Raw genomic sequence first — 10,409 nt, 5'->3', positions numbered from 1 at the left:
TTTAAAAAATATATTAAAATATACGTATTATACTCTGTAACACTACTAAACTAGAGCCTTATACACCTTTCGCATTGGTGCAACCTCCATGTTAAACACACGTAACATTTCTCAGTGGTTTTTTCTTTTAAAAATATGTTAAAATATACGTATTATACTCTGTAACACTACTAAACTAGAGCCTTATACACCTTTCGCATTGGTGCAACCTCCATGTTAAACACACGTAACATTTCTCAGTGGTTTTTTCTTTTAAAAATATGTTAAAATATACGTATTATACTCTGTAACACTACTAAACTAGAGCCTTATACACCTTTCGCATTGGTGCAACCTCCATGTTAAACACACGTAACATTTCTCAGTGGTTTTTTCTTTTAAAAATATGTTAAAATATACGTATTATACTCTGTAACACTACTAAACTAGAGCCTTATACACCTTTCGCATTGGTGCAACCTCCATGTTAAACACACGTAACATTTCTCAGTGGTTTTTTCTTTTAAAAATATGTTAAAATATACGTATTATACTCTGTAACACTACTAAACTAGAGCCTTATACACCTTTCGCATTGGTGCAACCTCCATGTTAAACACACGTAACATTTCTCAGTGGTTTTTTCTTTTAAAAATATGTTAAAATATACGTATTATACTCTGTAACACTACTAAACTAGAGCCTTATACACCTTTCGCATTGGTGCAACCTCCATCGACCGTTTCAATCGCGATCGACTCAAGAGAGTTCTCGAAACTAGATCCAGTCATACGAGAGATTCCACAATCCCGCGCGCGCGAGAAAATACAAGATGACTGCAGTACACGTGTCGGGCTATCGACAGCGAAATAAAAAAGATATTGTATTTCGAGAGACGATGACATCTGTCTATTATTATAATAATACCTAATGATAAAATAAATTATTTAGAAAAGTTTTTTCTTGAGAAAAAGTTTTTTTAATCAGAAAAAGTCATAGGGAAAGCAGGTTTAACTGCTTTCCCTATGACTTTTTCTGATTAAAAGAAAAGCTAATTTTTATGTTTATAAAATATTTTGAATGAGAAATATTAAAATATGTACAAAATAAACCATTTTGAACACTTTTTTTATTATTTATCAAAAAATATAGTTATGGCATTAACAATGTTAAATTTTAACTGTCTTAATTTTGCGANAAAAAAAGCCAATTTTTATGTTTATAAAATATTTTGAATGAAAAATATTAAAATATGTACAAAATAAACCATTTTGGACTCTTTTTTTATTATTTATCAAAAAAATATAGTTATGGCATTAACAATGTTAAATTTTAACTGACTTAATTTTGCGAACGCATTTTTTTTTATTTATATGAATATCTTAAGGTCAGTTTTTGCGCTAATGTTTCTAATGCACCATTCGAGCGAAAAAAAAAAATTGTTAAGGAAAAATTTTGTGCTAGCAAACCCTTTGTTAAATATTTCGAATATCACCACTGCTTATATACGTAATAATAGTCGACTCACGCGGGAACTACGTGTGGAGTATAGTNAGCGTTAGACTGAAGATCTAAAGGTCCCTGGTTCGATCCCGGGTTTCGGCAACCGAATACATTTTTGTTCGAAGTTGAAAAACGTCGTGAACAGCGAAAAATCTCAGTTCTGCGTTCATGAATAAAGACATAAATATTTTGCTTCGGTTGAAGTGCGATTATGCTGTCATTTTAATCGTGTAAGGTTGAGTGTAAAGGAAGTTGGAACGATATGTAAACATGCCGAAATAGCTCAGCTGGGAGAGCGTTAGACTGAAGATCTAAAGGTCCCTGGTTCGATCCCGGGTTTCGGCAACCGAATACATTTTTGTTCGAAGTTGAAAAACGTCGTGAACAGCGAAAAATCTCAGTTCTGCGTTCATGAATAAAGACATGAATATTTTGCTTCGGTTGAAGTGCGATTATGCTGTCATTTTAATCGTGTATGATTGAGTGTAAAGGAAGTTGGAACGAAAGGCAGACCCGCCGAAATAGCTCAGCTGGGAGCAGTGGCGTAGCGTGGGTGTTAGCCGCCCGGGGCAAAGGAAAATTCGCTGTTTCCTTTTTTAAGCATCTCAATTTAAAAGACTAAAATTCAGTTTCGTCACAGAATAAGTATAGAAAAATTTTGCGGTAGTGTTGCCACCTTTTTAAAATCGCTGATTCGGAGGGAAGGTGAGGTTTGCTCGAACAGAAGTTTTTGACCCATGCGTATGTCATTTTGGAATGCGAAGAATAATGTGCAGAGCATGCCTTTTTTAAATCAGTTACAGTTAGCGACTAGGGAGACTTGAATAGGAGTAACGTATGGAATCTAGATTACTTAGCTCTATTGGATGTTGGTGGTGTATATTAATACGAATGGTTTGTACAACCAAAATAAAAGAAAAAAGTCGACAGGTCGTGTACGTTATCCCGGAATGTCTGGATGGTAACACTATCTTTTGCTCATTTCAATCGGTCTGAATCGTACGTGCTACGATAATATGAAATGGTTTAAATTTTTAGAAGATATTATTATTTATTGTGAAATTTTGCCGCCTTATAAAATATAATTTTGCCGTTTACTAAAAACTGCCGCCTGGGGCGGGTTGCTCCTGCCGCCCCCACTACACTACACTACACTACTGAGACGACATATTAAACTTTATTAACGATGGCCACATCTAGTCACTTTTTTAGATAATCTTTCCATTGTGAGCATGTGACGTTTTATTATCCAATTGGAAGTTACAATCTGATTAGCCCATTATTTAAAAAGTTTTATCGTTCATCTAAATTAAAGAAATTATACAAATGTTAGTAGTAAAAACTGTTTACCTGTTTAAAATTATAACAGTTATTATTACACCTACAAAAAAATTCATTTTCTTCGCATATTATCGAGTCACTAATTTAACTTTTTCAGCTTCTTTATATCAGGGAGTCCTTTAAAGTCCGAGTGAGTTTGAAAAGTTATAACTTAATTAGTATTTGTGTTGTAAAAAAACTGTAAAAACTATTAGGAAGCTTAATCTACCGAGTTATGCGTAAAATTATTTAATAATGGGTTGGTAGAAATGGTCTATTTTCTCGGTCTTTACGTTCGCCAGACTTGACTATTATATTTTCTTTATGGCGACTTGTGAAAACAGTAGTTTATGCAACTAAACCTCGATCAATAGAATACGTGAAAGCTAAAATAACTAACGTGACTTCAAGCATTAACGTAAATTATTCGGCAAATGTTTTTAGAGAACTACGAAATTGTCTTACCCTTCGTATTACTAAAGATTACTAACATGTGGAATCATAATAAAATGCAATAAAACAGTACCAAAAACATAGATTTACTTATTCGTTCTTTTTACAACACGTATATTTTTAACTTATTTTTGTAAAACTGGAGATATGACGTTAAATTGACATTTAACTATGCAATTTCAGGACGAAACGAACAAAGGAAGTTTTTTGTTTGGTTTGTATCTATGGACACTGCATATATTAAATTTATATAATTTCTAATAAATTAGGTCAGGTTTGATTATGAAAATTTTCAAATACGTTANCTGCCGAAATAGCTCAGCTGGGAGAGCGTTAGACTGAAGATCTAAAGGTCCCTGGTTCGATCCCGGGTTTCGGCAATCGGATACATTTTTGTTCGAAGTTGAAAAACGCCGTGAACCGCGAAAAATCTCAGTTTTGCGTTCATAAATAAAGACATAAATATTTTGCCATCTTTTGCTTCGGATGAGGTGCGATTATGCTGTCATTTTAATCGTGTAAGATTGAGTGTAAAGGAAGTTGGAACGAAAGGCATACATGCCGAAATAGCTATGCTGGGGAGAACCGGTTCGACCGCCGTGTGAGCAGGACGTACAGTACAATGTCGCGCTCGTCAACTGTCGAAGCTCAAAGTGTAAGTGGCGAAAGCCGCCGTTCTTTATCAGACTCGGATATTTTGCGTATACTTAATTTCCCAAATGATACTGACTGGAAGAACATTTTACTTTTAATCGTCGACCCTGGAAGTGGACCATATGAACTACAGGACTTCGTTCCAGCCGTGAATGGAGTTATAGACTTGAAGGACATTGTTCATTTCGGTGCTAGCGTGGTTACGCACGTTTATACCATTGGATTGAAGACTGAAAGTGCTGCAAATTCGCTTTTAAGTTTAAAAGAGATTAAAGTTAAAGGTAAGAGTTGTCGAATAATATTTATAGAAAACAGAAAAGTCGTAATTAACGTTCATTGGCTACCTCCAGTTCTATCGCATGACTTAGTTAACAGACATTTTATAAATTACGGTAGAATCTTAGAGACGGAATTTGTGAAATCAAATGTTCCAGGGCTGGAGCATGTGCTGACGAATAAACGTAGAATCTGGCTTGAACTTAAGGAAGGAATTTCTATTGAGAATCTACCATACTTTATAAGGGTTAAGGGCATGACCGGCTCGGTGTAGTGATCGCTGGCAGACCGTTACTATGCTATCGTTGTAAAGCTTTTGGTCATATCAGGCGTAATTGTACTGCAAAAAAATGTGAAAAATGTCATAGATTCGGGCACTTAACCGAAACGTGTCTAGGAAGAACGGCCGCGTCGGTCGTGGCTACAAGTAGCACATGGTCCGATATTGTAGACAAAGAGCTCGAGAACAATAAATTAGCACGTGGAGAAAATACACCGTCGTTACCAGTAACGGTTATGCCCGCGGCGGTTACTATTGTCGAAAAGAACAAAAGCGAGAAAGTTTCGAGGAATACACTAATTACTGCCGAAGGGCGAAACTCGTCAGGTAGTGATTCCTCACCAGAAAGCACCCCCGACAAACAAAGGAAGAAAAAACGCAGGAGGAAAATTAGGTGTACCCCATCGTTCAACCTCAACGAGGACAGGGGTAGAAGAGAAAATGACAACGTAAAAAAGAGCTTAGATCCTGCAGACCCAGTACTAATTACGAATAAATATGAGGTCTTAAACAGCATAAGCCAGGAGGAAATGCAGTGTGAAAATATAAAAGAAAGTGAAGATTCTCATACAGAGGAGCGTGAAATCATACAAATAAATAGTACTAGCCAAGAGGTAATGATTGTTCCACCACGATGCGAAACAAACTATGCCTAATAACCGTTAATTTAAACGGGCTCAATGACAACCACAAACAAAATCTATTACTACATTATATGCTACAAAACAATGGAGATATCGCTCTCGTACAAGATACCAGGCTAAGAGACAATTGGAACATAACACAGTTCAAGAATAAAATTGACAACTACTTTAACTGCGTTTGTTCATTCGGCGACAGTACAAGCAGAGGAGTAATAATATTAATAAAACAAAACATCGAAATAATACATAATGCCAGCGACAACCAGGGTCGTATAGCAATGTGTGACATGGCTGTTTGTGATGAAATCGTACGAGTAATTGCGGTTTATTTTCCCGCTAATAATTCGAAGAACCGTATCGAGTTTATATCAAAACTGGAGGATTTAATGGAAGTCCCTTTCGAGATTATCATGGGGGTGACTTTAACTTTGTCGAATCAGATCTAGACAGAATCGGCACAACTTCAAACGAGCCCGAGTAAAAGCGATTTAAGCGATTCAAAGCGAATCACGACCTGACATATATGGCGTTATCTTTTTCCGAACAAAAGAGAATACACGTATCATCAAAACAAAGCTCACTCCCGGTTAGACAGATTTTACGTAACTAACAATCTTGTCGCATTGTCAACCACCTCGGAAATAGAACCTTCTCACCTGTCAGACCATAGCCTTGTGAAACTCTCGATTGATTTTACGGCACGGGGAGTTTATCCGGTAGACAAAAGCAACACACATTGGAAACTAAACGTTTCCTTGCTCAGTGATGTTGACTTTCTTGCCGAGATAACATCCAAGATCCTATTCGATCAACATCACGAGAACCCCATTAAATGGTGGCAAGAACTAAAAAATTTCACAAAACGGATTGCCATTTAAATTAGCTCGAATCGAAAAGCAGAAGCCAAACAACGGCTACTGGAATTAATTAATAAACTAAAAGAAGCAGTAGATAAAAACATAATGAACCCAAGCAGTCACACAGAAGACATCCAAAGTGCCAAAGCTGAACTCAGGCACATGCAGGAAAGGAAGCTGCGCGGAGTATTCATCCGCTCTCGGGCAGAACTTCACAGCATGGAGGGTAAACCCACGAAACGCTTCTATCAACTAGAAAGGAAGCATATAAAAAGTAAAACGATTAAGGAACTGAACATAAACGGGAGTGTCACTATGGATAACAAAGTGATACAGACAGCATATCTCGATTACTACAAAAGCCTGTTTGCCAAAAAACAATGCCATACCGAGAGTGCAAAAAAATTTATCTGTCTCTTGCCTGTACTGTCGCCCGTCAGAAACAGCTCCCTAAACGAAGACATCACATATAAGGAATGCCTGTGTATATTAAAATCCATGCCCAACAATAAAGCTCCGGGCCCGGATGGTTTACCGGTGGAATTCTACAAGCAATTCTTTCCGCTTATCGGTCATAGGTTGGTGTAGATGTTAAACTCATTCATTACTGATAAGCAAGTGCCAGATAATTTTAGCCAAGGAATAATTACACTCATTCCGAAATCCAAAGATGCGGCAGAATTAAAAGAAATAAACAATTGAAGACCTATCTCCCTGTTAAACACCGACTACAAATTACTAACAAAAATCTTAGCAAACCGCTTACAAAAAGTTAGCCCTGAGCTCGTTAACAGTGCGCAAACATGCGGGATAAAAGGTCGGTGCATTCATACGAACATCCTCCTGGCACAAACGATATACGATCTTGTTCAAAACGACTTTGATTCATGCTGCTTTCTACAAATTGACCTAAGGCGAGCTTTTGACAACATCTGTCATGACTACCATGGACTCCTACACGCGTCTCTACTATCATATACATGTGATACTGCCGTCCTAGATAACTTAAAATTATGTAATATTATTGTCCTTTTTAATATCAAATGATTGTATATAATATATTATTGTATTCTCTCCTTGGTAATGCCAAAAGTGGGGCCAAGGTATGTACTTATCAGTACCTTAATAAAATAATTATGTATGTATGTATGTATGTCATGACTACCTTTGGAACGTTCTCGAACACTGCAATGTCGGCAAGAACTTCATAAATTGGATAAAGCTCTGTTACGAAAGTGCACAGAGCCAGTTACTTATTAATAAGAATCTGACAGAAAAGTTTAAAGTAAGATGCTCGGTACGACAGGGCTGTCCCCTGTCTATGTTACTGTTTGTCTTATGCCTAGAACCTCTCTTCTGCTACCTAAGGACGTCTCACTCGTTCAACGGGTATCACCTGCCGAATGACAGAAACACTGAATTAAGTATTTGTCATACGCTGACGACATTAACTTAATACTAACTAGCTTAGACAGTATTGAAAAACTAAAACCCTTATTCACGGAGTTTGAGAAGGCCTCTGGGACAGCAATAAACCCAAAAAAATGTACTGGCCTGTGGATGGGAGCATGGAAAGATCTACCAAACAAGTACGCTGGATTTAAGTGGAGTAAGAATAAGTTAAAAATGTTAGGAACAATTATAGGAGAGAACACCAATATTCAATGGAATGACATAATTAATAAAATAAATAAAGCCGCTTTTCACTGGAGTGGAAGAAACTTGTCCCTGTACGGGAAAGCAAAAGGAGCCAATACAAAAATTTTATCTCAGTTTTGGTATCTGTTAAAAACACAGCCTCTAACGAAAAGAGTGGCCAATAGAATAAATAGGATTACAGTCAGATTTGTATGGTCTTCGAGTTACGAACCAATCAGGAGAACAACTATATATAACAACATTGAAAATGCTGAATTAGCGTTAATCGATATATCTGTAAAAGCAATTGTAAACAGAATCACCCTCATTAATAACTTATATAAATATACGCAAGGACTCCGATAGCGAAAAGTCTACTGCAACCTCAAATTCCAAACATAATTGTGACAAGTGAAAGTCTAAGCAAAAGTTACAGGTTACCCAGCCTAATACCTAACCGAATTTTTTAATGACGAAACGATCTTCACTACTAAACCTCAAAAGCTTTATTGGATGCTCGTAGATATTATAATACCCAAACCCCAAATTCTTACGCTCGATCACTATATAACAGACAGCAAAGTAATCAACACCGTCTTTAAATTACCTATAAGAAACAAAGCCAAAAGTATTTTCTGGAGAATTTACCATAATTGCCTTCAGACCAGCGAATGGAAATCAAACAGAAATCTGCAAAACAGTGGGGACTGTCCAATCTGCAAACAAACCGAAACTACTCAGCACGCAATTTTTGATTGCATGCACGCAAAAAGTCTTTGGAATTTCTTAGAAAAAAAATGCCTTTTTCCGATACCACACTCCATAGGTCAACTACGTAGGCTTGAAATATACAAGCTGTCAATCCAAATGATTGCCTGCATCATAATTATGATAGACACGATATGGAGAAGCAGATGCTCGGCCTTCTACCAAACCGTAACGCAAATATCCACGTTATTAAAGTGTAAATTCAGTCTAACTCAGTTAATTGAAACTGTAAACTATCAAACAACACACAAGTGGAACAACAAAAATAGTTGGGAAGAAACTAAAATTTTTAAACAAAACAACGATATATTGTGTTTAAATGTCTAGTATGTACTGTGAATAAATATATTTGAAATTGTTAATACAAAAATATTTTGTAATGTAATTTCGCAAAAGAATGTTATGTAAAAATAGAAAAACATCTGTAAAAACCTATATGCAAAAAATAGCATGTAATTGTTAATCTAATTGCACTTCGTAATATCTATACATGTCGCAATTTGTACAGATCTTTGTATAAATTAGTAACTGATAAATAAAAATTTTAAGAAAAAAAGAAATAGTTCAGCTGGGAGAGCGTTAGACTGAAGATCTAAAGGTCCCTGGTTCGATCCCGGGTTTCGGCAATCGGATACATTTTTGTTCNATCCTCGGAGTACAAGTCGGAAAAAACATAAAATATCAGTGGGACACGAAAATCGAAAAAGTCCTTAAAGCCTCCTACAAGTGGAGCAACCAAAACCTATCAATACTGGGTAAAGCAAAAATTGCGAATCTCATGCTGCTAAGCCCAATGTGGTATTTGCTCTATACACAACCACTCCCAAAAAAAGTCACTCAACAAGGTAACAGAATAACAGCAACATATATTTGGTCATCCAAATATGAGCCAATCAGGAGATACACGCTATACAACAGTGTTGAGAATGGGGGGATTGGACTGAAGGAGATATCTTTAAAAGCATTTATCTACCGTATAAATATAATAAAAAATATTCACAGTCATCCTGCATGGGCATGCTTAGCAAAAGCTTACCTACAGATCAACATCCCCAACATAGTAGTGTCGTCAGCGAAAATTACAGACCAGTCGAAGCCGCCAGCAATCCTACAGGAGGTAATACGGTGCTACAAAGTATTAAAAGAACACTTATCTGATGAAGAAATATTGTCATCAAAACCTGACGAATTATACAACAAGCTTGTTGATATCTACGTTCCAAAACCCCAAAACAGAATAGCACCAGCCAACATCCTAAACAAAAGCATAATAAAAACCTTATCGAAACTAAGAATAAACAACAATGCGAAAACAATCTTCTGGCGCATGCATCATAATTGTCTCCCTACAAATACATGGAAACAAAACAAAAAGTTAATATCCACGGATAAATGCCCCGTATGCCAATTACCAGAAACTCTTAACCATGCCTTCCTCCAATGCGAACATACGAAAAAAGTATGGGAATTCCTAGAAAAATTCAACAATATTCAAAAACCATGTAACGAAAATGAACTCAAATGGCTTCATAATATACATAACAAAGAGGTAAATTACGCTATCTTAATAACAGCATTCGAAGCTATCTGGAGAAGCAGAAACACAGCGTATTTCCGAAAAATCAACGATATAACGACAATCAGGAAATTCAAGTTCCACTTACAAAGACTACTGGAAACGATAAATAATAGTAAAAAAAATCTAAATACGAAAAAAATCAACAACTGGGAAAAAACAGGAATGATTCAAGTCTCCAAAGACGAAAACTACCAAATAACGCTACAGATTGTAAACGACAAAATGTTGCATCGCAACCTTTCCATATAGCCTGTTTAATCCACTTTCACATCGTACTGTACATCATAAAAACAAAATTGTAAATCAGTACCGAAAAAATTATATGGATATAAAAATATTATATAATACAAAAAAAACTATGTAATATGCATCAATCCACGCTAATAATTGAATGAAACACTGTACGTAATATTCTTTTGTAAATAAAAGTATTTAAAAAAAAAAAAAAAAAAAAAAAA

At 36.0% G+C, this 10,409-nt stretch overlaps 3 non-coding genes across 3 annotated transcripts; all 3 read left to right on the top strand.

Moving 5' to 3' along the window:
- Positions 1-1,754: 1,754 nt before the first annotated feature.
- On the top strand, positions 1,755-1,827 carry Trnaf-gaa. The gene has a single exon. It is a non-coding gene; the product is annotated as a tRNA-Phe (tRNA).
- Positions 1,828-3,562: 1,735 nt separating this feature from the next.
- Positions 3,563-3,635, top strand: Trnaf-gaa. Its single transcript has one exon. It is a non-coding gene; the product is annotated as a tRNA-Phe (tRNA).
- A 5,290-nt stretch (positions 3,636-8,925) lies between these two features.
- Positions 8,926-8,998, top strand: Trnaf-gaa. The gene has a single exon. It is a non-coding gene; the product is annotated as a tRNA-Phe (tRNA).
- The last annotated feature ends 1,411 nt before the right edge of the window (positions 8,999-10,409 follow it).

This window comes from Centruroides sculpturatus, unplaced genomic scaffold (assembly GCF_000671375.1).
Source record: "Centruroides sculpturatus isolate CEXI.00-Female unplaced genomic scaffold, Cexi_2.0 scaffold9, whole genome shotgun sequence".
NCBI lineage: Eukaryota > Metazoa > Arthropoda > Arachnida > Scorpiones > Buthidae > Centruroides > Centruroides sculpturatus.
Note: the sequence above shows the minus strand (reverse complement) of the source record. Positions and strands in the feature narration are given on the sequence as shown.